General features: G+C 37.8%; 2 long non-coding RNA genes across 2 annotated transcripts in view; both read right to left on the bottom strand.

Moving 5' to 3' along the window:
* Window positions 1-27,452, bottom strand: part of LOC134168723 (uncharacterized) — a 369,372-nt gene that overhangs the window by 284,589 nt on the left and 57,331 nt on the right. The gene's annotated exons all lie outside the window — the stretch shown is intronic.
* On the bottom strand, window positions 263-24,499 carry LOC134167092 (uncharacterized). Its single transcript, XR_009966069.1, has 3 exons — window positions 23,327-24,499; window positions 5,450-5,606; window positions 263-2,230 (listed from the first exon to the last, which is right to left on the bottom strand). It is a non-coding gene; the product is annotated as an uncharacterized LOC134167092 (long non-coding RNA).

Genomic DNA, 27,452 nt, shown 5'->3' with positions numbered 1-27,452 from the left:
ATCAAAATAAGCTTTTCATTTCCCCTGTTGTGACCCACTTAAATAGAACTTAAGAAGAATCTGACAAGCATTAAATGAAAGAATATTGATACAGTAGGTCTGTGGGTCTCTGGGCTATACAAGTCTAGTGAAAATAAAATCAGCTTTAATATTTTCACTTACTATTGTCAAGGATTTATTTAGAAAGCCAAGTCTAAACTATAATTATAAAACATCTAATACATACCTTACAAGCTGCTAATGACAAGAATTAGACTGGATAGAATTCATAATATATCCCATTTTATTACATGGCCTTTCACTGCAGTAGCAGGAAGCTCATTGCTTTATACATACTTTTTTGTATGTTTAAATATGAAAGATAATTTTCCCCATAGACACTGTAAGACAACAAATCTGAAAGTGCAAGGCAGTCTTTTTTCTTTCTTCATTTCACTCCTAATCAGACAGTAGTTCATATTCTTCTTATGCAACATTTGACAGTATTGACTGACCAGTATATGTAGGGATTTACCAAACAACAGGCACAACAGCAAAGAAGTTGAACCTAAGAGAAATACCTCTTAACAGTATCTTGCTGCCTTCATAAGCATTAAAGGCAAGAAGAATAACATTTAATATATAATTTTTCTGCATAAACTTTGCAAGCTCTCCTTTAAAATACCCAGTATTCCTTTGTGTAGGAGCAGTCAAAGAAAAATTGCCAAGATCTTAGAGTGGGTACCAAGGGACCACATATACCATCTGTAAAGATGAAACAAAATTTAATGAGAAATCACAGCTTAAGGTTATAACTTTCCAGCTGGTTCTGAGGGGCCAGTCTAAACCTGTACAGCTCCAAACCAACAATCCCAATGCCCAACCCCTGTACTTTCTTACTGACTGCCTTGTGGCTGCATAGAGACCTAAGGCAGGGAACCTATTTCGCCAGAAATGTCTTTCTGAGGCATTATTTTCCTGTCAGATTGGATCAATATGTACAACTGCTACTGTCAGCTGAAGGCTGACAGCAGAAATATACAGTAAAGGGGAGGAAGGGGAATATTTTCTTCCCATAACAACATCATCCCAACAGCAAAGCTTAGAAAATTATTGCTGAATCCTGAAGTTAACCTGGAAAGAGTGAAGCATCTGCTGTTGGCTATTTCTGCACTATGTGAAGAAGAAAAGGTTGATAGGAAGAAGGAAATTATAGTTAACTTCACATGAAAAAGGTGTACTTTGAATTTTAAACTACGGTTCTTAGGGTGTGCAGCATTAAGACACAGCACACCAGTCAAAGATTACTCTTACTCTACTGTATCTCCCAGCATGAGTGGCATTCTTTAAGAGGTGAACCAATCAAAGGGTAAAAAGCATGATTTGTTTTCATTACCAAAATAGCGTTTATAATCACAGCCAAAGAAGTACAAGGTAATGTCATTTTCTCGCAGTTCTGTTGGGCTAAGCCTGACTCTACATCTTCCTGCTATGCACAGCATTCTCACCTGTGTCAAGGAGTTGCAAACCGGGCCAAAAAAATCTACTGATACATATTTTAAATAGGTTACATTCTTTTCAGATAAATTTTGTCATTCATCATGAGTGCAGTGTACCTGGCAGTAGGGTAGCCTTATGAGCAGTAAATTGAGTGAAATTAGCATTTGAATCAATGCTATGTGAAGATAACAGCCTGCAATAATCCTATTTAACAGCTGTTAATTGTCTGCTATAAACCACAGTTCAGCAAATTTTGATCACACAACTCCCTAATATGAATGAAGAAAATATACCAACCGATGCACAGAAAGAAATGGAGATGCACATCTTCAATTCATTGTAAATATAGATTTTATGCAGATACCACATCTCCTAACTACATGTAAATCATAAAACATTGTCTATATGCAAATATTCCCCAAAACCATTACACATTAAAAAAAATGGTATCTTCACTTATTTATAGGGAAACATTTGGTTTGTCTGCCTTAACAGCAAAGATCATTCTTCAAAGTTATGATCATGTTGATAAGAAAATGTTTATGTTTCTGTGTGTTGCCCACATCCATGGAGGCAAAGGCATTACCAGTTCATCAGTATACCATTTTTCCCTACCACAAGGAGACTTCCAAGGCAATGAAATGCCGCAGTTCCAGCTGCAAGACAAAGGGATGCTTCTCCATCTTCTCTGATACTATTCTACTCACATCCATTACTCAGTCTGAAGCACACACTAGAAGAGCATATTATTCTGGAAGTCAAAGCATCCTACAGAGGAAGATTAAACTTCATAAACAGTGTTTAATCTTTTATCTGTAGCCAAGCAAGAATAGAACCGTACTGGTTGGGGGGAAAAAGTTAAAAAAACCATAAAAATATATTAAAAAAAAAAAAGAAGAAAAAAATCATAGACTAGGCATTACGATATCCTGGCAATGCATATGTCTATTAAAAGAATTCATTTTCAACACAATGTGAAAGACATATTCTTGTCACGTATCGGAGACAGGATAGCAGGAATCTATAGCTGTCTCTATCAAATGCTGCAAAGATAGGCAGCAAAATATCTATAGCTAATTTGTCTTTTTCTAAGAACAAGTAGATACAAGTACTTTATCTGCCAGGTCCATATCTTCTGTCTGACATCTCAGCTGAAAAGGGACTAAGTATCATGGTAGTATCTTATGGAGTTGCAGGTAATTAATAGGACTTTCTTCAATAGTTTCTTGGTAGTATGAATTTTACAGCACTGATGGGTGGTTTCCAAAAAGACTGGATGCCAAGGAATATTTCATTTTTTTCTGCTTAAAAACCCTATGATATCTTATCTTAAAAGGCTTAAGGTTGTCCTTTACTTTTTCTTTTATCCAAGAGAACAGTTTATAAGCAAAAGTGACAACCGTGATGTTTGTTAACTAATCAGCACTCAGTTGACAGGATATACTATCCACAACACTCTTCCCAGGAAGTTAGACTTTTCTTTGATTCCTCCTTCAATTCTCAATATACAAGATCTGCAAGAACTGTTTACCCTTGCTAAAAGAATGAAGTGTGAATGGGCTCATCTAGATCACTGCAATATTCCTGTGGAAGCTTCCTTTTCTTATGAAAGTGTCCTCAAACTCTCTTTCAGTCCTCTTGTCCCTTTCTGTTTTATATTATTTTATTTCCTTACTTTTTATACTTTCTCATATAGTTCTTTCATTACAGTCTTAGAAGTCAAGGCCCCAGTCTTGGGTTTCATTCCCTCAACTTCCACTGTTTGGTTTTTTTTAGAATTCCAACAACATTCTTGTTAATGTATGTATTCTTGTATATACTCTCTGGTACAGCATTTGACTTCAGCACTTATGTCCATTTTAAAGTTAGCAACTGTGCCATGTATGTTCAGACTGGTAGCCTATTCATCACCTGCTACAATGGCACCCACTGATTTAATGAAGGAATTCCTCTGAGCTAGAGGTCTTCATTAAGCCCTTTAACTAACCTATGTGCACTCTAAAACATTCTAAAGCTTCTGCAAAGTAATGTGATCTATTGTAACTCTTCAAAATTCTACTTGTTGCCACACATTGCCTCATTATAGATTGCTTTCAGAGTATGAACAGCACCATCAGTTGGGATATTTTGAGAGGGTTGTTTTCCTGAGGAGCAGAAAGTTACGACGGCTTGAACATAAACTCTGGTTATCCCACTCTCTTCTCTAGTATAGTTTGACTGACCAATCTGCAAGATTGTATTTTTAGTCATAAAGTTCTCCCTGCTTTCACTTTTTACTTTTGTGTTACTTTTGAAAGAACAGATTTAGGAAAGGTTGCTATTTAACAGCAAAGGAACTGTTTCTCCAGACTCTGCCAACAGTCCTGTACTTCCGTATCAGAGCTTCCTTCTGTGCAGAATTAGAAGTGATGCAAGTAATTTAATTTGTGTTACTCCTGGTATCACACAGTTACTTACCCAGATTATCTTTCAATGCACCTTTCTTAGTAAAAAAAACAGAGGATAAACTTTCATTTTTAGTTTATTGTAAGAATGTATTTAACAGTTCTCCTGGGAGAGTGAAAATCTTGTACTACTGACCAAACTGAAAGTGAGAATAAGAAGTGACTCCCCACAAATGAAAGCCACCCCCCTTGTTTATACCAACACAGTTTTGATAAGGTCAGCATGGCTGACCTATAGACAGCTCCAGCCATGATCTCAGCTGATGCATCACAGGCTCACAAGACAGTGAAACCTCTTGGCGAGTAAGCATGTGTCATTAAAGAGTTCAGCAATGTAAATTTAAGATACAAACTCAACAGTCAGTTGCAGTTCAGAGCTTGTATACTGCCAAATATATTTATTGCTGCTTATGTGTTCAGATTGCTGTTTCAGCACAGCCACATCAAGTTTCTTCAAGCTCAGATCACACCTGAGGCTATGATACTTAAATTGGTTTCCATTTAAAGGAGAAGGATTTCAAGGCAAAGTGCAAAGACAGTATCTCTCCTTGGTTCTTCTAGAATGAGTGGCACTTTGAGGCTGTCACAGCCACAGTATTCCACAGGGGTCTTCCTACTCACGAAATCTGTCTGCTTTGCAGACTTTGATGAATCATCCCCCCAGCTGGCCAGGCACACACACATTTCTGGAGCAGAGTTGCTTCATGCAGTTTCCAGCAAGGAGACTGGGCCCAGCTATCACAGCATTTTAACTGTACAATCAATCTGGAGGAACCAACAGCATAATTCTGTAGTGATCTAAGTTGTGAGAAGACTCAGAGATGGATTCCTTATCTGTAATTCAGGAAGTGGGCTATCGTTTCTGCCAGCATCCTTCATTTTCAAAACTCTCTGCCTGCCTTACCCAGGTTAGTTTTCTGCATTTCCTTATGGCTGCTTCCCTTGGGTCACTTCCTTTAAAACCTGCCCACCGAGGAAGGAGAGGAAGATGCTGGCTACATCTGATATTTACTAACTGGAGGTTTTAAATATTTACCTTTTAGATTAAGAATGAGGTGTGAGCAACTGCAGATTTCCTGTGGGTGGGCTGAAGACAAATTTTAACTCTTACTTAAATATAGATCATTCAGGATGTAGCACCATAGTTGACTATGGTCAGACCAAAAATCAAATAAGAAAAAAAGCATCTGTCGAAGTGCTGATTTGACATAGTGAGCAGCCATACAAATACTAATGCTAGTGCAAGGGAAGCAGACAGGAATCTGCAGCCAGAGATAAATGGTGGAGAGGACAAGACAGGACTTCCCGTCTCACTGGCAACAGAGTCTTAAATTGACTAATGCAGGATCAGAGGGGCAGCATTAAGGCAAGTGGTTATTGTAGAAATATGACACTGTGCCCCCACATTTTTTACTATAATACATGGACAGTCAAAGACTCTATCATAACATTTATCTAGGCAAGGAAAGAAAACATACTAAATCATACAAAAGAAAGAACATTAGTAAATCTGCAAAGTCAAGTACCTGGAAATGAAGATAAAACATTTTTCTTTGGAACAGAAACAGCCTAGAAGCTTTATGTTTTAACAACTTTGCTTCTTGGTTAGACTTGTGTCCAAGTTTCCTCTATCCGGTTTAGATCCCATATACTTTTCTCATAATTCCCAATGCATGATGTATTCTGCATGAGAAGAGAGAAAACACTTCCTCTAAATGGCTGTACTTATAAATACAATAGGACTTCTTTTGTGTGGGTAATTTTTAGACCATCAGTAATCAACATGCACTTGTTGATGTGGACATATGGGCAAGAAACTCCAGATTAAGATGAGAATGGATGTAAAGCCTATCTACTACACAATGCCTGTGAATAGGCTCTCACACTACATAAAAAGGAGAGGGCAGGCTTACTCTTCATGCAGCTTCTTCATGTCCATAAGGGGAGGAGATAGCTCATGGCAAATCAGCTGATGTGTTATCACATACAGCCATGCCTTGGCTTCTCCCAAGGTTACTTGCCTGTGCCTTTCTCCTACCTCAGATTAAATTCATCCAGTCTACTAAGAAGCAATACTGAGAGCCAGAATCAAAAGGCAGCTATTTTAACCATCCTCCAGGGGTCTTGGGCAGACCCATTAAATCAGGGAAATGAATACAGCAAACTATTTCAGCTCGCTGATGCATGCAGTAGATTGCTTGAGTATGTTAATTACTGCCTTTGGCTGAATATTTCCAGAAATGTTAACACAGAATCTGGAAATAAAATGTCTCCTGGCATCACAACAGCGTTTTCAGATACCACACTCAGATGTGAAGCATTAGGATAAGTTGCAGGAAAAAAAAAAAACAAAAAAGAAAAACAAAGTATCATGCCCCCAAAAAATCATAAAGAGCTACAAACCTAGAAAAAAAAAAAAATCAACTACCAGCTAATCACCTTTCATCACAGGAGACATATTCTGTACCATCATCTATGGCACCTAGGTGCAAAACCTGAATTTAGTCCCTCAGATCCCTTGTTAGACCCTGGAGGCACACTTAACCTCACTTTAGTTTTTGCCAATAAAGCCCCTCACGCTTCAGTCACTGAAGCACAGAGCACCTGAGGCTGCTCAATACTAAGCTGCGTATTGTTTCTCCCATGCCAAGGATGGGAATTCAGAGGTTAGGTAGTTTACCATCCAACTTCCCTGTTGGGCCAAATCCATAGTCAGGCAGGCCTTTTGAAAACCACTTTCTACGTTTCCCATATTTCCAAATCCCAGAGAATAAAGGTTCCTTTATTTGACGCTGGAGACAGAAACCAAATACAAATCTCCCATATCTCAGAGGATGAGATTGAAAAGATATTTACTGTACCACAGAGAGAAGTGCAGACTTTTGGGGAGTTCAGCTGTGCTGCAGGTGAGTAGAGACCTGACTCCAGAAATTATTATTCATAGAACAAACAGCTTCAACAGAAAAGACTGAAAGAAATAAACCTAAAAATATTTTATAGGGAGAATTTTAAAGATAAATGACAACAAACTAAATGCCAATGAGCCACCTGCATATAAAAAAATAATGTATCTTTTTGTAATTATGCATTAATTTGAAATGATAACTTTAAGAAAAAACTATATATATATTGCAAAATGCACAGCATGCATTACTCCCATTTGGGTTTTACTATTTTAATAGTAAAATGATATTGTTAAACTCATAAAACTGTTACTACTTCATACCTGTTTCTCCATAATGCCTTCTAATTTACATGAGCTCAGTAAGATCATAATCCCGGGCTGCATCAAAAGGAGCGTGACCAGCAGGTCAAAGGAGGTGATCCTGCCCCTTTACTCTGCTCTTGTGAGACCTCACCTGGAGCATTGTGTGCAGTTCTGGTGTCCTCAACATAAAAAGGACATGGAACTGTTGGAACAAGTCCAGAGGAGGCCACGAGGATGATCAGGGGAGTGGAGCATCTCCCGCATGAAGACAGGCTGAGAAAGTTGGGGCTGTTCAGCCTGGAGAAGAGAAGGCTGCATGGAGACCTCATAGCAGCCTTCCAGTGTCTGAAGGGGGCCTATAGGGATGCTGGAGAGGGACTCTTCATTAGGGACTGTAGTGATAGGACAAGGGGTAATGGGTTAAAACTTAAACAGGGAAAGTTTAGATTGGATATAAGGAGGAAGTTCTTTACTGTGAGGGTGGTGAGGCACTGGAATAGGTTGCCCACAGAAGTTGTGAATGCTCCATCCCTGGTGGTGTTCAAGGCCAGGTTGGACGAGGCCTTGGGTGCCATGGTTTAGTGGGAGGTGTCCCTGACCATGGCAGGGGGGAGGAAATGGATGATCTTAAGGTCCTTTCCAACCCTAACTAATCTATGATTTTGCTTGAATAAATGGATTTAAGGAATAGGAAATAATCTCCTATGATAGCTAAAAAAAATAACCTATGTCAGCATTAGTGGCTTGGGAGATCTGTACAATCTGAGAGTCCTGTAACCTAGAAAAGTACAGAACCCTAATCTTGCAGAGGTTACAATGACCCTGGCAAAGAAAGACACAGTATCACCTAGTAGCACACTTGCAAAGGGGGCATGGAGAAAAGAATATATAACAGCAGTGCCAACACTGTCTTAAGCATTTTAAAGAACCAGTAAAATAGTCCCTTGAAGGACCATCATGCTCCATGTCTACCAAAATGAACAGACAGTCTTCAGCTCAGCAGCATTAACTAAGAGGTAACTTCTAGATATATTCTATTTGCGAGTACTAGTCAGTACTGCAAACAAGAGAGCTCTTCCTGAAAATGCCCTCCTTCCCACATGTATTTTGACTCCTAACTGCATTTGTGATTTTAAGTTCCTTCTGTTCAAATACTGATAAGTACTTGCTGTAAAGCGGTAACGATAAATGCAGAAACTAATTAACCTATTTAACTTGCTACTGCATGATGACACAAAGTCAATTGGCCATGGAAATGTTATCTGAAAGTTCCAAAGCAGCGCTGGCTTTGGAAACAACAGCAAGATAGATTCAGGCATCAACAGAGACCATCATACCAGTACCATTACACAAAGTTATTAGAGGAACATGCTTTCAGTATATAAACTCTGTCAGATTCTTCTGACAAAGAAACTCATTTAAAAGATCACAACCAAGCTCTCTCGAGCATTCAGTTAAATAATGGGTGGTTTTCTTCAGCTTCTGCCAAGAGAAAGGAAAAATAGGGTAGTGTTGAAAGTGTAGGTCATCTGGAAGGAAACACTGACTGTTCTAGCTGCAGACTAGACTATTTTAACCTTCTTTTTTTTTTTTGCCCAGCACATCCCAAGCACTTATCTGAAAATATGCCATGCTGTTCACAGAGGTTAACTCCACCACCTTTCCTTACTAAATATTTGTTAATTATAATGCTACTATATCCTCAGTGGAAACTGCAAAGTACAGGCTGACCAGACATACTTTCTTCCAGGTTTATTTAAATGAAAATGTTATTGTTTTAAAGAGGAAATCTGCTCAGTGCAGATATTTCCTCTTATGTTTCACATGTTGGGTTGTTTTGAGTTCCTTTTCTCAAATCAAAGTACTTTGACACATTCGAGTCACATTTGGTAGTTATGTCAGATAAGTCAAGGAGGCAGCACAGGCCCAGAGAAAGTTAGATTTAAATAAGAATTTAGATTTGAGGCATACCTGGGGCTGGGGTTCATATTGACACTTGGCAGCAGTAAAATTAATTATAAATTAAAGCAGTAGTAATATCCTGATGAAGCTCTTCATCCAGGATTTTTACCCTTCTGGACACTGACATTTCACCAAACCACAACTACAAAACATTAGGATGTTCCAACATTCATATTATTTCCAGAAAAGTGGATTTCTACTTTTGAGGTTCCATTGGGAGTAAAGGCTTTGGAGATACAGTATAGAACATACAGAAATACCCAAATGATCTCATGTCAAATCATACTCATTTCACCAAGATGGTTAACAGGTGTTAAAACTCTTTCATTCCATATAAACAATCATTAACTTCATCAGTTGAAAAAAAAAAAAAGAAAAAATTATCTACTTAATCTTCCTCAGGAAAGGATGTACCAAATATCTCAGCAGAAACTGAATTCTCTTCAACAAAATATCTTGCTTAAAGATAATATTCAATTCCTAAGTTAATGTACTAGCCTGTAGGTCTCTATTAAGTGGAAGGAACAGATGCAAACTGAACTGACTCCTTTTCTCTATTAAATTATACCAGTTCTATAAATGTTTCTACCACACAGTCAAAAGGGAACATTGAAATTGCTGCTCACTATTACAGCCACATCTTTAGGTACTCGTGGTGGATTTTGTCCTAAAACACCATTTTATTAAAGCTAAAGGATAGATCTGTAGCATTTGTTTGTAAGCATATGCCTTTTGCTCACCGGTAAACTTGGTTCACACTTTTCTATTCCCTAACAGGCATCTGGGTAGCTTTTGATGTCAGATTCAATTCCAGCTGTAGTGGTTGTTGTTCTTTCAATAGGTGAAATGAACCATGCAGGTGAAGCTTAGCTTGAATTTTGAAGTATGCTATTAGAATCTGTTAGCAACCATAGCCTAATCAGCACAGCCTTGAACACCAGGTAGTTAATATAAGTCTTGACTGAGTAAAAGCTAAGGATGATACTAACCTAATACGTCTGCACAAAGTCCAAGATGATTTTAGCCACAAAAGGAGCCCACAGAAAAATGGATCAAGGATGAGGAAATACCTAAGAAAAATGTTTCTTCTCAGAGAAGCATAGATGTGCAGCCAGTAGGACTGGCACAAACAACTGGCTTGTACATTTCAATCAATGTGGATCAGATAGGTAAATTCAGTTTACATTGTCCAGCCCAGGTACAGGTGATCCAGGATGTTTTGGATATTTCAGATATTGCAATATCTTGTGGAAGCATGTTTTTTCTAAAAGTTTTACGTTGAGAGAAAGCAGAGGGGAAAGGGAGAAGGGAAAGGATAAGGAGAACATGCAGAGTAACAACTTTGAGGTCTAATATTGCATCAGATGAAATCCCAAATTATTACCAAAACTTCCTTGAAATATTTATTTTTATTTTGTTTGTGTTTACTTACTTTATCTCAGTTATTTCTTTAAGAATTCAGAAATCAGCAATCATATCAAGGCTGCTGAAATTTGAATGTAAGGAAACAGTCTGAAACATTTCTCATATCAGGACTAACTCCTCATTTATTTTGCTATTTAAGAGAGCATTGCTCTGCATGCAAATGGGGCTGATGCTTACAACAGCATTTCACTGATAGAATATCAGCATATGTTATGAATACTGATGAAATACTTATTCTCTTCTAATGTAGCATTGCATTTTTCCAATTCCATTGTTTGGTGCCTTCCGATTCTAGCACAGGACTTGTAGAGATGCCTTTTCTAACATTCATTCTAACATTCGTTACAGACAGCTTCTCTTCCTCTCTCTCTCTCCTAATTACTTCAGTTATATTCATCCCTTGTTTTGAAATGGAATCCCAATATCGTCAGGCTCACTTTAAAGGGCATTTTAATAATACTCAGGTTGTGTATAAAACCGTTAAAGGTAAAAACAAAGCAAATGAGATTTTAGATAAGATTATCATATTTTCAAAGACTCTCAAGGGAGCAAGATGCTGAACTGCCCTTAGTTACAATGCAAATTGAACATCCAAATTCCTTCCATGAGACTGCAAACTTTAGACTTAGGTACAAAAGCAGACACACTTGAAATTAAAGTTGACCTGCTGCAGTATCTGGCCTCTGATCTTTTGTATCTTGGCATATTAAGAAATTTCCAAACCTTGCATCATCAAATATATTTGCTCTGCAGTTTCTGAGACATGAAAAAGATGAGTTTAAAAACCCTGTGGCACTGTAATAGGAATTACTTTATGTCTTTAATGTACTTTAAAGTACTTTATGTATTTTAATTTCTGGGTTTGCTTCTGAACTACAACATTACCTAAGCATATTATTTCTGTTTAATTTAGTTCATTTTTATAACGAAAGCATAATTGATTTGATAACATTTTATATTGTAATGGTTTCTCCATAGATCTGCACTAAAATTGGTTTTCTGGTGTAATCACACATTTTAAGATTCAATAGATTTATACTAAAACTGATCTGAGGTTGTTGGAGTACCATAGTTTTCAAATGGTTTTAATATTCCAAATTCATGATTGCTTCAAAAAGTGCTGAAGTAAGATTAAACTTCAAATTAAAAATAAATTCATAATGCATAAACACTGAAGTTATTGTGCAACCATTTCTGTAGTTTTCATCCCTTATTTAGTAAACAGTTTCTGGTATAATTTTGTGTTTTCAGTAAAAAAAGCTTACTCTTCATAGAGGTGCATAGAAATTCATACAGATGCAGGTAAAAATCTTTTTTTAAGTATGCAATGCAATACAGCTGTCTGCATCTATCTCCATTGGCTTTAAAATAATGAGCTTTAAAAAGCCTTCTGCCTTCTGCTTTTAATAACTGTGGCTGAAGTTTATCATGAAGGCGCAGAGTTCAGCTCATTTAAAAATAAGCAAGAAAGTCATGTATGCATATGACTCTCCAGTTCAGACCTTTGGTTTTAAATAAAGCACAATATCTTAAGACTTCTATCTTAAAGTTTAAGATAACTTCTCTTTTTATCTTAAAACTGCAGATGGATATGTAATAAATCACAAAGTTCTTGATCCACTGTTGACATTTCCAGTGTTTTAACTCTGAAAAGGGAAAGCTATATAACCTTTTGGGCTACGCTTCTGCTGATATCAATATGGAAAGAGGGCTGGTGAAAGATAAAGCTTTATGCAGAAGTAAGCCACGTACAGGACACATGCTCATTACGATGCCCTCTTTGAGCACAGGATCTTTCTGAGATCACAGACCAGGGCACTGATCTGACTGTTTGCTGTCGGATCCCAGGCAGGTACAGGCAATGCAACCTTAACAGTAACTGCAAAAGCAGAACTTCAGCAACAAAATTAGAATCTCGCATTGCTTCAGCAAAAGAAATAACGTGAGTAGTAGTTAACAAGGGGTCAGCTTTTTGCTGTCTGTCTGTCAGCACCTTCTGAAAGATGGTCCTACAAACATTCTTACATCCTTGTGAGCAAAAATTCACTTCTCTGATATGAGAGTTTTAGCTATCTACTTCAGAGGCTGCTAAGCCTGCTTTTGGCAAACCAACCAATTCTAGTTCAATGTTTACCAAAATTTAAGACCTTGGAGCTCAAGAACTTGGAAGATTCTTTTCTTCCCTGCTAGCCAGGTTGCCATTTTTGAAAGTATGAACCAGTCAGTGTTTCATACAGAGTAACTGAGCATTGCTACTGTGACTGGATACTGAGAAAGGGAATGAAAATACTTCAGGACTTGAGCAAGTCACTCCTTTCTCTTTTTTTTGGTGGTGTGATTAAGACCCCTGCACAGCTCAGGGTCTGAGAGAAAGGAATAAGACAAGATTAGAAGCTCAAGCATGGTCCAGCCTGGTCCCCTCATGTGAAAGAGAGCTGTGGGAATTACAGCCAACTCATAGTGCAGCCACTTCACAGCTTTCCCCATCACCATGATATTTTAATTTTTTTTTTTATTTGCCTTTTTGATATAACTGCTCCTTAACAGGAGTGACCCTCTGCACACCTAATGTGTGTTTCCAGGTGGACATATTAAATGTTAGGCTTACTCTTTCCTGCAACTCATACAAACCTTCTTTCTTCCTTTTTATCATCTATTATCCCCATTATGACCTTTTATTATACAAAGGTTCTTGAGGGTTGGGGTTGATTTCTTTTTATTCTATACCCACGTGGCCAGCTTTAGGAAGAACATTTTCATGATCTCTCAATAGGACATGGGGGTGCTATAAAAAGAAATGTGCTGTGATTATGAGAAATTTCAAATTATTGTTTTCAGATTTTTTTTAAAGAATTTTATTAGTATCATCTCTAGTTTTAGCACTAGGATGAAAGCTATTCCTATGGTGTATATGCAAAGCCTCATCAATTCTGACAGTATGGCTATGCAAATATTCTCCTTTCAAGTACCTTAATGAATAATTAATATTGCGCTTAGAGATCTAGCCGAAAGCACCAATCAGAGGGTCCAAATAAATTGGATTGGTATTGAAGAAATTGTTCCCCATGCTCATCACAAAGATTACTGTTTCTTTTAGAGAACAGCTTTAACAATATGAAATAAAGCCCTCTTGGAATAACCTGCTGATATCTGCATTTATAATCAGACCAGTTATAACTTACCTGTCACAGTGCTGGCTGATTTTCAAAGACATCTTCTGTGAAGGTATTGTTTTGTAATGACAGAAATCAAACTGATTTGGGGAAGTAACAATCTCTTTTTGTCTTACTTTTCCTTAATCTTTGAAATAGATACTTCCAGCACGGCAGTTTGAAATTAAAAACAAGTGACAAAAGCCATTACTTTACCACAGGAAGGACAGAAGGTAGCCTGCCACAAGTTGTCTTGTACCAAAATCATCTTATTTTCTCAACAGTTCAGGTTTCAATGTGGCTCATCAATGAGACACTTTATAAAACTGATGCTAGTTGGGCATACTGATACTGCGCATAGTGTTTCCATGCTAAACACAGCTCTGATTGAAGAAAAGGAAGCATTAAGGGGGCATACTGGAAGACAGCTGTGACCAAAAGAGACAGTAGGCATTTTTTATTTCCCTGACAATAACTACCAGCTACAATTATCAGCAGTAAGAAGTAGCTGCCTCCTATCTAAAGACAGTGAAATATTTATATAATCTCTTATGCTTAAAAAAGCATATTGAAACCAATTCTACATAATTTCAGGGAAATCCTTGGCTTTCTTGGCATTCTTGGCTCTGTAGTAATTTTTCCAAGTTTTCTAAGTTCCTGATTTTTCTAAGTTGGTGTGTACAATCAAATGTAGAAGATTTCAAAACCAAAGAGCATTTCTCCTTATCCAAATAAAGGGGGGTTTTAATGCTTTGAAAGGTGATTAGAGTTAAAAATATCAGGTCTTACACCTCTCCACCCCTAATGAAAAAGGTCACCAGCCTGAAAAAGTTCCATACTTGCAATATATGAGCCTGCCACCCTCAGAAATGTCACTTTCTGCTCACTCTATGCTATCATTTATTTGGATGCAGGAAATTCCAGATTCAGATGCCATGTACTTGTTTTTTAACTCCCAGCGTAGGAAAGGTTCTCATTTCAGAAGAGGTGTTAAAACAATACTGACTTAAAGCGTAAGTTTTAGGGCACCTGGGAGCATACAGCCTGCATCCTTCCCTGAGAAACACTGAAACAATTTAAGGAAATAGAGCCGGGATACATTTATGCAGATGTCCATCTGCATCCATGAAGCTGTTCCAAAGCCACACAAGTCTGAGCCCACAGCGTAAGTATACAAAGTAAACATGACACTTTGAATAGAATTATTTGAGTAAGTCACACTGGAGGAAGACCTAGGTTGCACCAACATCATGTATTGTTTACGGATTCAACAGCAGGATAAATACATGAATTGAGTTTTCCCATCAGCAGACACTCAACTCAGGCATTAAAATAGAGGTTACAAAAACAACAACAGAAGCAAAAGCTTTTTTTAAAGGCATTTTTAATGCGTAATTTTACCCAGCTTGGTTTGTTTTTTCTACACCCCCCACAAGACCAGCAGGTTAGCATGACAAACAACGGATGGCCACTCAGTACTGTCTGTTTACTGTACTTCATCACAAATTACACAAATATCTGCTCTTGAAAACCGCTTTTCTATTGTGGGAAAGCACTTCCATCACCAAAATGAAAAATGAGCTGGTTTACAAGAAGCATCTGGTTAGTACCTATGCATACAGGATTGCTGAATGGGAGATAGTGGATAGTGGCTGAATAATTCTTAAAGAACTATTAAGAGTAATAAATATAATCTCTCATTTTTTGTTATGTACTATTGACCATTCTACAATTATATTTTTATGGCTTGTTAAAAAAAGGAGCCCCAGTTTTTAAGGATGCTATTAAAACACCTGTGAGAACATGAAATAGTTATAAAAGCATATATAAGGGTTTAAAGCAAGTAGACACCATCGCAATTACCAAAGTTCTTACAAGTGTCTAGTAACTCAGCGTCTGGTAGAGCATATACCTAAACACACATTTGTCCTAAATCAAAGTTTTCAAAGTAGTTAAGAGGGAAGAAGGCCTCATAAAAGAATTAAGAACATGACCTAATTCACAGAGATATGCCAAACTGTGGCTAATAGATAAAATGGCTGAACGGGGTTTTAACAATGCTGGTAATCTAAAAGCAGATTGAATTTTGCCCATCAGCAAGTCTTTTCTAATATGCCCAATCCAGAAATCTAAACTATAAGAAAAAAAAAACAACAACAAACAGTTAGAACTAAGGCCAAACACGTCAGTGGTGCAAAGCAGCACTATTCTAACCATTTGTTTTAACAATTTTTGGAAAAGTACTGAGCATTTCATTAGTCTAGATAGCAAGATAACTGGTACACTTTACCTTATTTTACATCTAGCATCAGTAGGAGGTACTAGCAAGGATTAACTGAAAAGTAGCGAAAATTAATTAATATAAAGAGATAAAGCCTTGATTTTGACTGTTTCCAGTGGTTATTGCCTTGCTTAGAGATCACTAGAGTCATTTTGGTACTTTCTAATCCTAACAAACCTTCAGATTCAATTCTTCTTTGTCAATTTAGCTTATAAAATGTAAAGCATCCTTGATTTATGTATTCTCATCCATAATCATCACTGAAAGATGTAAATATTTTGTTGATGGCTGTCTATGTTGATAATCAAATGAGACACTGAAAATGACATCTTATTTTCACTGCCGAACCAACATATGCTACAAAGAGCAGCGAATAAATTGTCTTCACTGCAATGAGGTGTGACAAGAAAAAAACCTAAAGGGGAACAAAAGTATGCAGGCATTGGTTTTACAAAATATCTCAACTATTGAGTTAATTGTTTAAGGCTAAAATCTTCCTGTCTGAAGAACAATACCAAGAAGATTAGTATAAGATCAAAATACTACACTGATATACAGTTAAAATATCATACCAGCTTCAAAAGCAAAATTGCATCCGCTCCACAGTGCAAGTCAGCGGGGGCACTTCTCTCTAGTTCTGTGGCTTTTTATCCAAGAGGACATCTGAATAAATCTGATGGAACTTTCTGAGGAAAAGCAGAACTACAGAACAATGAAATTAACAGGTTCAGTAACATAAGCAACACTTGCTCCCCACAAGGAACCAAAGCCAGGCAAGCTGAAATCATCTCACTCAACTTCATTCATAGACCCACCTTCCCCCTTTCCAACTCAGCCTTCATGCAAATAAGCATGCCTTTAGTAAAAAGAGCACCTTCATAAATTAGTGAAACAAAGCCTACAACTTTTGCTTTGACCGAAATTAAAAGTTCAGTTTGTTTACTTTGGAAGCATTTTTAAATCCATTTATTTCACTTTTCTTTTTCCCTTTTAATTTAGTTCATTGTTCAAACAGAACAAAAAAGTGAGCAAATGAAGTTATTCTGAAAATGTCCAACTTCTTTTCCAAAATAACAAAAGGCAAACAGTTCTTACACAAAAGGAAAATTAAATCCCCAAGCCCCTCTTCTTTTACAAGCCCTAGAACGAGGTGCTGTTTTCCAGGTACTATAGCATTCTTAATTCAACCTCTCTTTATGAATACATGTCTGTAATATCAAGGTACAGCTGACAGTTTGATTAGCTTACTTATGCATGTAAACAAATGTCTTTTAGTACTGCTTCACCTGCAAGGACAGCCTCCCAATACAGCAACTACCCCAAACACAATGGCCCCAGCCAGTGCCAAGATCAAAGTTGCCCACCCTGCCCACTCCAGTCTCCCCCCTTTGTGCCTTCCACTCTTGTCAGCTACTACTAAGGTTTTGCAGCCACTGTGGTGATGAGTTACCCTGTAACCTCTCATGCAAACATTTGACATTTCCTCAGACTTCATAAGCACCTACATGGCTGTATACATCTCCCTGAACAGGCAAGAAAGCTGACTGAATCCATGATCTTCCTTCAGATGTATGCATTACTGGCAGAACACTCCCTCTAAACGATCCCCAGTTAAATGGCCTTCATCATCATACACTGTCCCTCTGCTCACAGGTGCATTTTTCTTTGGGAACACACAGAACACCAGTTTTCCCAAGCAGCTGTCTAAGAATACCAAGTCTCAAATCTGTAACTAACGTCCTGTGCTGCTAAGGCCTATGAATTCTCTGAAGTTGTGGAAAACATTCTAGAAGAGATGCTGTCCGGGAAGACAGCACAGCAAAGGAGAATTTTTGTTGGTTTTTGGCCAGTTACGCTGAATTTATACCTTTTGGTGAAGATGCTTTGGCTTTGCTTATCTTATCACAGAAATTTGTTCAGTTGTTCCAGAATCAATTTAGCCATACCTGTCCCTCACAAGCCACTAAGGGCGGAGAATGCAGCCAAGACCTCCAGTGTAACCCTGGGGGCATGAATAAGATCCTAAAAGATTATATCAGTGCACTGTCCTTTGAAAGTAAATGAAAAAAAAAATACATCTTTAAGAAAATAAGTTAAAAAAAAAAGTTAAAAAAAAAGGCAAAAAAAAAAGCCAAAACTCAGAAGAAATACCCCAAAACCTGGTGGGAGCAGTTTGTTAGATTCCCTGCCTAGAATATATCTTGCTTCACTGAAATGCCCTTACGTGCACACATGAAATATATGTGTGAAACACTGACTAGGAAAGATCCTAATTTTGAATGACACTTCATCATCATTCTGTACTTCCGCATAAAATGTGTGGCATCTTCTGGAAGAGCAGCTTAACAAGATCAGTGCAATTATAGATTTCTCTGCAGTGGAACTAAGGTTATTTTGCATTACATTAATTTATTTTTTAATGTGTTTTGCTCCTTTGCTTCCTCTGCAGACATAGATCACATTCTAGTTATTTTCTGCAAAGGGTTCATTATACTGTGCTTAATAACTCGGGGAACCTGGCAATTTTAGTAGCAAATATTTTTAATTCTTAAGCATAGCATAAATGAATAAATGCATTCCCTGATACATGCATTCCTCAAAAAAAAGGAAAGTTGAAACACAAAGAACTAATGTGCCTTGAATGTATTTTTCCCTCCTCTCTCCCATTGTGTCTTTGCTCTGTAAGCAACACAAAAGAATAGGCAGAAACCACACAGGCACAGCTGGGGTTCAAATAACCATGTTTACTAGCTAGGTACAAATACGCACACAGGAGTCAAAACTGGCCTTACCACTCGCACTACAAAACACATATAGAAATTTTTTCCAACCCACCACAGCAGCACAGCAGTTCACAGTGACACATGCAGTTATTTTGCATAGGTCCAGGAAGATAATTCTTAAATCCACTTTAAGCTTCTACATTAATTTGATTCTTAACAGTTCATTTTTCCAAGAAACATACACATCTTGACAATCTTTGTAAACAAAGATTCCTCTGGTCATCAGACAAGGGCAAGCAAGAACACCTGACCAAAACTTGCAGCTGGGACTGCCAAGGAAGGAGGCATGTGAAGCTCCAGAGTTCTAAACCTTTAAACCCTCCATATGAATGATTTTGCCACAGAGTAGGTCCAGACTACTTTGGGTTCTTTCTTTCAAGTTTTTCATGTGATGCTTCACTAATAAGAAGAACGCTTTCAAAAAGCTTTGATGAGGAATTAAGACAGCTCTACACAAGAAATACTAAGAATGTCAGGATTTTCTCAATGTATAATATGTACAGTTGCTGTTTAGAATGCACTTGATATCACAATATTCATATTTACAAGGGAAGGGGAAAGTTAACAAGCTAAAGAGGAAAACATCATTATTTGTAGTGTCAAGTCTAGATTTTTTATCTTCACTCCTCTTTGTTCACATGGAACAAAGTTCCTGATCTCTTGCAAAGTTTTTCCCAGTCTTTTCATGCTCTCTCAACTATTTTTAACAGGAAATAAATAAATAGATTGCTATCGCAACTAGCTGTTGAAGCTAAGGGCTCCTTCTACATCTAAATTTGCTTCCATGGAGGTACTGCTGTTCTAAGACAAACAGCTTTAACTCCCCTGCCTTCAGAAATACTGTGGAAGAGTCAGAGAATGGAAAGATTTTAATAATTTCTGAGGTTATCACAGAATCATAGAATAGTTAGGGCTGGAAAGGACCTTAAGATCATCAAGTTCCAAGCTTCCTACCATGGGCAGGGACACCTCACACTAAACCATGGCACCCAAGACTCCATCCAACCTGGCCTTGAACACTGCCAGAGATGGAGCGTTTACCACTTCTTTGGGCAACCCATTCCAGTGCCTCACCACCCTCACAGTAAAAAACTTCCTTATATCTCACCTAAACTTCCCCTGTCTAAGTTTGAACCTGTTACCCCTTCTCCTACCACTAAAGTTCCTAATGAAGAGTGCCTCTCCAGGATCCCTGTAGGCCCCCTTCAGATAGCGGAAAGCTGGCTATGTGATCTGCGCATTGCCTCATCTAAGGCAGCTTACTGTTCTGTCTTCAGAAGGTTTGCCCTTCCATCATGCTTTACTGTGTTGCTCTGAAGCTGGTTGAAGTTACTCATGATCATGCTTACTACATCTCTTCCTTAAATGATGAAAAGACCATGCTTATGAGCAAGACAATATTCAGAGTTCTTTTTTGGAAACTGAACAAAGTGCTCACAAAAGCTCCTTTTACTGCAAAAGGCAGTGTCTTACAAACTCCCTTGCACCTTCGTATGTTGTTTCTCCAACCTTAGGTTTTATTTCTACCAGCTGTTGCCCTATTGATTTCACAGATGGCTATATGGGCAGATGGACTGGAAGTTCATACTATAAACATGCAGCAAAGGAGAATCCATGATTTTGCACTGCTTCAGTTACCAGGATCTGCAGAGATGTCAAAGACATGTTATTCCCCATTTGGCAATATGCTTTGATTGCTAATTAATGCAAACAGCTTGTTGTCTACAGTAATACACAATAACTTCTCAGTGACCAAACGGCTTACAACAATTTCAACAAGCAGTTCCAAGAGCCAAAAGCATTCCATAAATAAGATTCTGACACTAAGCTTGTGTACTTTTATTTAAAGATGTGATATTATAGCCATCTGGAAAACTGTTTGTTTAATAACCTCCAGCAACATGGGACTTGCCACCTGGTTACTGGCAAGTTATCAGCAAAACAGGTAGCCAAAGGCATGAGTGGATCCATCATTCAGGGCTAGGCAGGAAGAAAGAGACAGTGACTCACTTATGATGGTTTCTTTTTCTGGCCACTTGTTTTTTAAAAAAAACAGTCCAATTTCCATTGAAAAACATCATGGAACAAAACCAAGCACTGGGAAGTTATTTTACTGTCTCAGGGAGAAACAGACCTTTCCATCTTTCTTGAAGAAACCAGAAGTGTCTTCGGTTAGAGTTTCCAAAATGAATGCATAATAACAGCCAAAAGCTTGGACTTACTGCAAGCTCCAGAGATCATTTATTGAGAGCCTGGGCGGCTCTTCCTCTCCAGCACACATCAACCTATGGCGGTATAGAGGGACACTCAAACAAGCCTGACAGTTTAGAGCAACTCCATGAAGTGGCATGTGGATGCTAATTAACTTCCTAGAAATCTTTCCCCTGAGGCCAAACATTTTCAGAAATGGCCTTCTCGTAGTAAACACATCTGAAAAGAGTCCTTTCAAGTGCATGATTCATGTTCTGTGCTCACAGCCCAAACAATATTCCAAGCACAGAAATCTTTTTTCAGAACTAGGTGGCCAGAAAAAGGGATATAGCACAGAACAGAGCATGAGCTGGATTCTCCAGTCAATAAATACGTATTTAGGATCTAACATACATTGCATCTGTACAGAAATTCTGTCTGCAACCAAGTTAGAGGAAAGAAATCCTGTGAGGATTTTAGGTTACATTTTAAACAGGGTTTAAGTCATTAGAGAATGTACCAACAGCTTCTGCCTGCATTCCCAACCTGCCACTTCAGTCTTTAAAACCAACTTGTACACACAGCAAACAGCAATAAACTGGAAACATTATTGTCTGTCTTGTCTCACAACAACAAACTCCTCACTGCAACAAAAATACTTTTCCTACAGTCCTGTACCTGCTTGGACAAAGCTGCACGGGACTGCTCTAGCTGAGGAAATATAGCTTCACCTACTTCTGAAGTCTAAAACTTTGTCTAGAACCAATGAAAACCCTTCTGGTGCTGGTAACAAGTAGTACAAGAATAGACCAAGTGCAACTATTTTATTACCACGGCATCTAGCTCCTGTCTTAGGCATGATGTACTGCAAAGTAAGTTGGTCACCGCTGATATTTGGCATTATGGGAGCAACCTAGGTAGAGAAACTGACTTGCATTTTCCTTGCAGAGCTGTATATAAAACCATAATGTATATATTTTAATTTCATATTATTTTCCCTCTAATACGCCCAAACTTCAATGCTGGAATTTATTAGACTGCTCATTCTGAACACACACTGGGAAAGCATAAAATTAAAAAAAAATAAATGATCAGTTTGGATACGTTTACTTTGAATATTAACATCATACTAGGAAATGTTAAAAGTTCAGAGCAGACAAAAATGCTGGAGGCCCTTCTCCTTTCCATACAGCCTCTTACATTTGCATATTAACAGTAATTCTGACTAATGGCTGCCATGCTTCTTTAATCCTGCATTAAGTCTGAGATTCATCTCTACCTTCTGCTTCCAGGATCACTGCCTGTCACAGTAATTGTGACAGCACCTAGCACATTTAAACTGAGTTAAAGGTAGCAGTACTATTCATGAGTGAACAGGTTTAAGATGGAATCAGAAAAAGCTGCTATAATGAGGTAGTGTGTGTAGGAATAAGTTTCAGTTGTAATCCTACAGGACTTTTTAGTGTGCTGAAAATCCTGTTATCTTAAAGACTTCCCAGTAATGAGACAGAAATAAGACACAGGAAAAGAAAACTCATGCTACATTACACCAACACTGATGGTTGCTCTATATGCCTGTTCTCAAGCAAGCCAGAAAACTTCTATATTTCCCTTATTATTATTTCATACATACTATAAAGTATCTTGGATCACAATATTAAGTGCATACCTGTATTTTTTAAAGTAAAGACACACTCATGACTATATTCATACTGTAAAGAAAAGAAACAAGAGAAATCTCACCACAAAAATCAGGAAACTAATACAAAGCTAATCCACATAAGTCTCCAGCTTGGCAAGAAGGCACATCTTGAAACTGCTAGGTACCATCAAATTGAATTTTCAAGACGTCAACTTTTCACCACCCCTTTCTGACTAGAGAATCAATTATTTTTTGAGTTCTCTCCCCTTCAAAAGGTGCACATAAAAAAAAAAAAAAAACAAAGAAAGAAAATAATCTTCAAGTACATTTTCAGTAACACTACACAAAACAGTTTTTAAAAAGGGAGCCCACACAGGTTTTCCAAACCCACCTGACTTCCACAAATACCAGAAGTCTGTCATAAGGCTGCAATTCTGGAACTGGTGCCCTTTAAAAGCCTTCTGTATTAAAACATTCCTTTTTAAAATCAGATGCAATACTGCAATTTCTATACAATTATCTATAGAGCACTCATCCCTGTAAAATGAAATTTGGAAACATTTTTCTAACTGCCCCAAGCTATGACTGAACTGGATACCCAGTTATGATGTGAGGTGATGAAGAAGTCACATGGGAGAGATTGCAGTCACCTCCACAGTACTAACACCACATCAAGTAAGAAAGATAATCATAAAGAGGAAGCAACATACGATTTAATTGTGGCACATTCTCAACATCATGACAGTTGAGTAGTTCTCACCCGTGTATGTTCCTTTTCACACACATTTCTGTACACATAGGAACAAAAGTTCATACCCATACATCTTGGAGGATAACTTTTCCTCCAGCAGACTTCTCATTTCTGATTACGCAGTGCTTTCCTACCCATGCCAAAAATGCCTTCCCACTGCTTGTAACCACTGACTGCTGTCAGGCTACCGTTGATTGCTGTCAGCCACTAGAACTGAAACAATAACACGCAATTTATGTAACCAATCTCTGAGCATCAGTGAACAACAGTCAAACATACAGTCCAAGAGAAACCCACCACTTTGTGAAACTGTTTGAACAGAGTATGAGCTCATTATTTATAATTAGTTATTAAAAAAAATAAAAAATAAAATAAAATAAAATAAAATAAAATAAAATAAAATAAAATAGTATTTGCTTATAATTTCTAGGCAGGAAGAAATGGCATATGTGGCAAACAAAAAATGAGGATCAAATATAATTCACAGCTTTCAAGAAATAGGCTTTACTGAAAAAGAAACATGTACCAAAGCAAATGTGCTTTCATAGTGGCAATGCTCAGCTATATCACTTGCACAAAATAGAACAAAACTTTTCCTGCAATTTCTAACCTTTCCCCATTTCATTCTTGAGCAAAGCAATTTGAGATGCTGTTGACATATAGGAATTAGGTTCTGAATCTCTAACCAAATAATGCCATGTATAGTTTTGAAGATGTACCTACCTGTACTGGCATAAAGCATCTGCAAGATGCACAAACACTAATTTGGAGGAGTCAGTTATGCACAAATCTGTACTACACACACAGATGTAGCTTTAAAATATTGCTCAAACAAGTCATCACAAGGGTAGACAAGACAACACTGAATCCTACAGAGGAGACAATCTGCTTAATGTAATTCTAATCACAACCTGATACCTTACCAACTACATTTTATACCCATAAATGCTTTCTGTATTTCCTGTTAGTAGCCCTAATCCAAGCACCATTTTTCACCTGTTAGTAATGCATTCATCAACACCTCCCTTCTATTGCAAGTGCTACATCTCCAGTTACCTTGTCAGTGAAGCTGGGTTTTTTTTTTTCCTAGTCTACCATTCTTTTGTTAAAAGCATTTTCCCCTCCCTTGCTGTGTCTCATTTAAACATTCAAACTGACAGTCTATTAGGTGTTCTGGTGGCAGGTTCTTAAGAGATTGAGGCCTTTTGTGTGTCAGCCCCCTGACACACAATCTACATGTAGCTGGGAGGTGACAGACACAAAGAATCTCATTTTAAAAATAGAGCAAGCAAAAGAGTTGCGCAGAGTAACTGAAGCTGTTCTGAAAACCTGGCTCCTCTGGAAATGGGGCTGCTGGCTCTCAGGGTACGGCACCTATTTGGATTGCCCACACAATCAGCATGTCAGGCAGTTCAAGGGGTGATGATGGATCTAAAGCAGGTGTGGAAGAGTTTTAACTGTCCTTCTTGTGTCTGAAGACATTTAACATTGTGATGGGGGCTCCCTGTCATTTCCCATCTGCTGCACATGGCAGAAAAGAAATCTGAAACATAACTCAAATTAGCAAAATCTGAAAGAGAAAGGAAGTGTTTGGATGCCATGACAAGACCAGCAATCTGTACGTAAAGACCCTTATCGAGTCCTATGAAACTGATTGATTGATAATGTAGAACTTGGGCAGCTTATTCACATTACCTACCTCTTCAGGTCACAGACACAGAAGATAGAGGTTCCACTCAAGGAGCTTTTACTTCCTCATATTAACAGTACATGATACAAACAACAGTCAGAACAAGAACAATGATGCCAGTAACTGTATAAAATCTATTTTTGTTGACGGCAATAATTTCTTGACCTTCTTGATCTATCATCATTGCTATTATTACTTTTTAATGCCTCTGATCATGAAGATAAAAGAATTAAGAAACTCAGTAAATGTATTCTTTATCTAACTCAAATGTCTATACACCATTCCACACAAAGCCCAAATGTTGCAAGTAATGGATGAAATTCCGTTTCACTTCTGTAACAGGTGTCACAGAAGCCAAGTTTTCCCCTATACAGGAAGAAAGAGCCCCGATTAAAATAAACCATTGTCCTGGGTTCAGCAGTAGCAGTCATTTTTCCCCTTCTTGGTGGCTGGTGCAGTGCAGTGTTTTGACTTTCAGCTCAGGAACAGAGCTGATAACAAGCGATGTTTTGGTTTGGCCAAGGACTTTGTGAGCCTCATGCTCTGCCAGGGAGGAGGGGGAGCCAGGAGGAAGCAGAGACAGGACACCTGACCCAAGTTAGCCAAAGAATTCCATACCACAGCACGTCATGCCCAGGATGTGACTGGGAGTTAGCCGGAAGGGCTGGGAGACTGCAGGGTTGGAGGAGGTATCGGTCAGAGCTTGGTCGGGCTGGGGGGGCGATCCCAGATGATGTATTCTCTTCCCTTGTTATTTCCTTTATCATTATTATCATTGGTGGTAGCAGTAGTGATTTGTGTTATACCTTAGTTACTAAACTGTTCTTATCTCAACCCGTGGGAGTTGCATTCTTTTCGATTCTCCTCTCCGTCCCTCCGAGAGCAGGGGGAGGGCAAGAAAAGGGGGGAAAGTGAGCGAACGAATTACCTGGCTGGGTTTAAACCACGACAACCATATAATTAAAAAAAAAAAACAACAAACAAACCAAAAAAACACCACCCAAAAAAAAACAAAAGGAATGGAAATCCCAAGCACAGCCTACTTCAGTCTCAGAATACTACTGGAAAATTATGTGCTTACGATTCTATTTCAGAGATGCAAATGATATTTTGTACCTTGCACTGAAACTTCCTCTAACATTTACTATTGCATCTACTAGTACTATTTACTATTTCTGTTTACTAATATAAAGCAGATTTTTACAAAGTAAATCATGGAGAAAAGCCTGTCCTAGTCATTCAACACAGAAAAAGAAAGAAACCACATGCATTACTTCTTGATCTTTACCTTCCTCACTCCCCACCCACCCTCCATTTTCCACCTCCTCTCCACAATGGGAATGGGGGATCACCAAGGGATAGGGAACAGAAAAGCATTTCTGCTTTCTCCTCTTCCCCTCTGCTTGCCTGCTACATTCTTTCCTCATACATTGAACAGACATTTTTGATTCAAAGGCATTTCTTTATTGCTACTGAACCATCCATACCAAGAGCTCTTCTTCTGGCCAAAGTTATTCTTTTCCTGGGCAACTGTTAAGGCCACTCTCAGAAATAAGTGTCTTCTATTTATCATCTTTTTCACTGGATTTTCTGCCATTTCAGTACAATTATTATTTGGTTCTTAACAGAAATTCAGTTTCTTATTACTCTTATTTTTACATGAGCCTTTACTGGTACAAGAATTCACCTCAATACTACATTCTACTATGGATTTTATTACAACTTATCAAAGTCTCACATCAACATAAAATCGTAGATCAAACTGTCAATGTAAGTATATATCTGTAGTTAATGATTTTCCAAAAGTGATTCAGAACTAATCAAGAGATTAAAATCAACATCTGTATAATTCAAGTTCCTTAATTTACACTCAAACTATTATTTCTGATTGAAGTTTCTATACATTTATACAAAAGCTGCTGGTATCTCTGATTGCCAGCTACTATGTAAGACCTTCTTACCAGCCTATATTCTACTTTATAATGCTGTACTTTCACTGGTTCAGAATCACATTCATCTTGTCTCTCTATTAAATTTTCTGCCATTTTGAGCACCATCTTCCACCTCCAACCAAACACATCTCCAAAAAACCCTGAATTCATCCATTTTTTTTAAAGATACATCAAGGAACACTAAATAAATTGGATCTCTCCCCTTTATTCTTGCAAATGAAGGCATATTACAGTCTCAGGAAACACTCCCCTTTTTAAACTATGCTATCTTAGTAATTTTAATAAGAATTCTAATTTCTTCCAATTCATACTTCTCCTGGATGGACTGGTTGAAAACAATGAAAAAAAATCTACAAGGTAAAAGTAATTATGTAAGACTCATTAAATAAGTTGTTCAAGGATTATTATTCAACCCCTTCTATGACTCTTCATTATAACTTAGCACGTTTCAGAAAAGAGGAGTTAGTGCTTTCAAGAAACAATAATCAAGAAA

Source organism: Pezoporus occidentalis, unplaced genomic scaffold, assembly GCF_034315485.1.
Source record: "Pezoporus occidentalis ecotype Australia unplaced genomic scaffold, CSIRO_AGI_Poc_V1 ctg11, whole genome shotgun sequence".
NCBI classification, from domain to species: domain Eukaryota; kingdom Metazoa; phylum Chordata; class Aves; order Psittaciformes; family Psittacidae; genus Pezoporus; species Pezoporus occidentalis.
The sequence above is the reverse complement of the archived record's forward strand: the minus strand, read 5'-3'. Positions and strand labels throughout refer to the sequence as shown.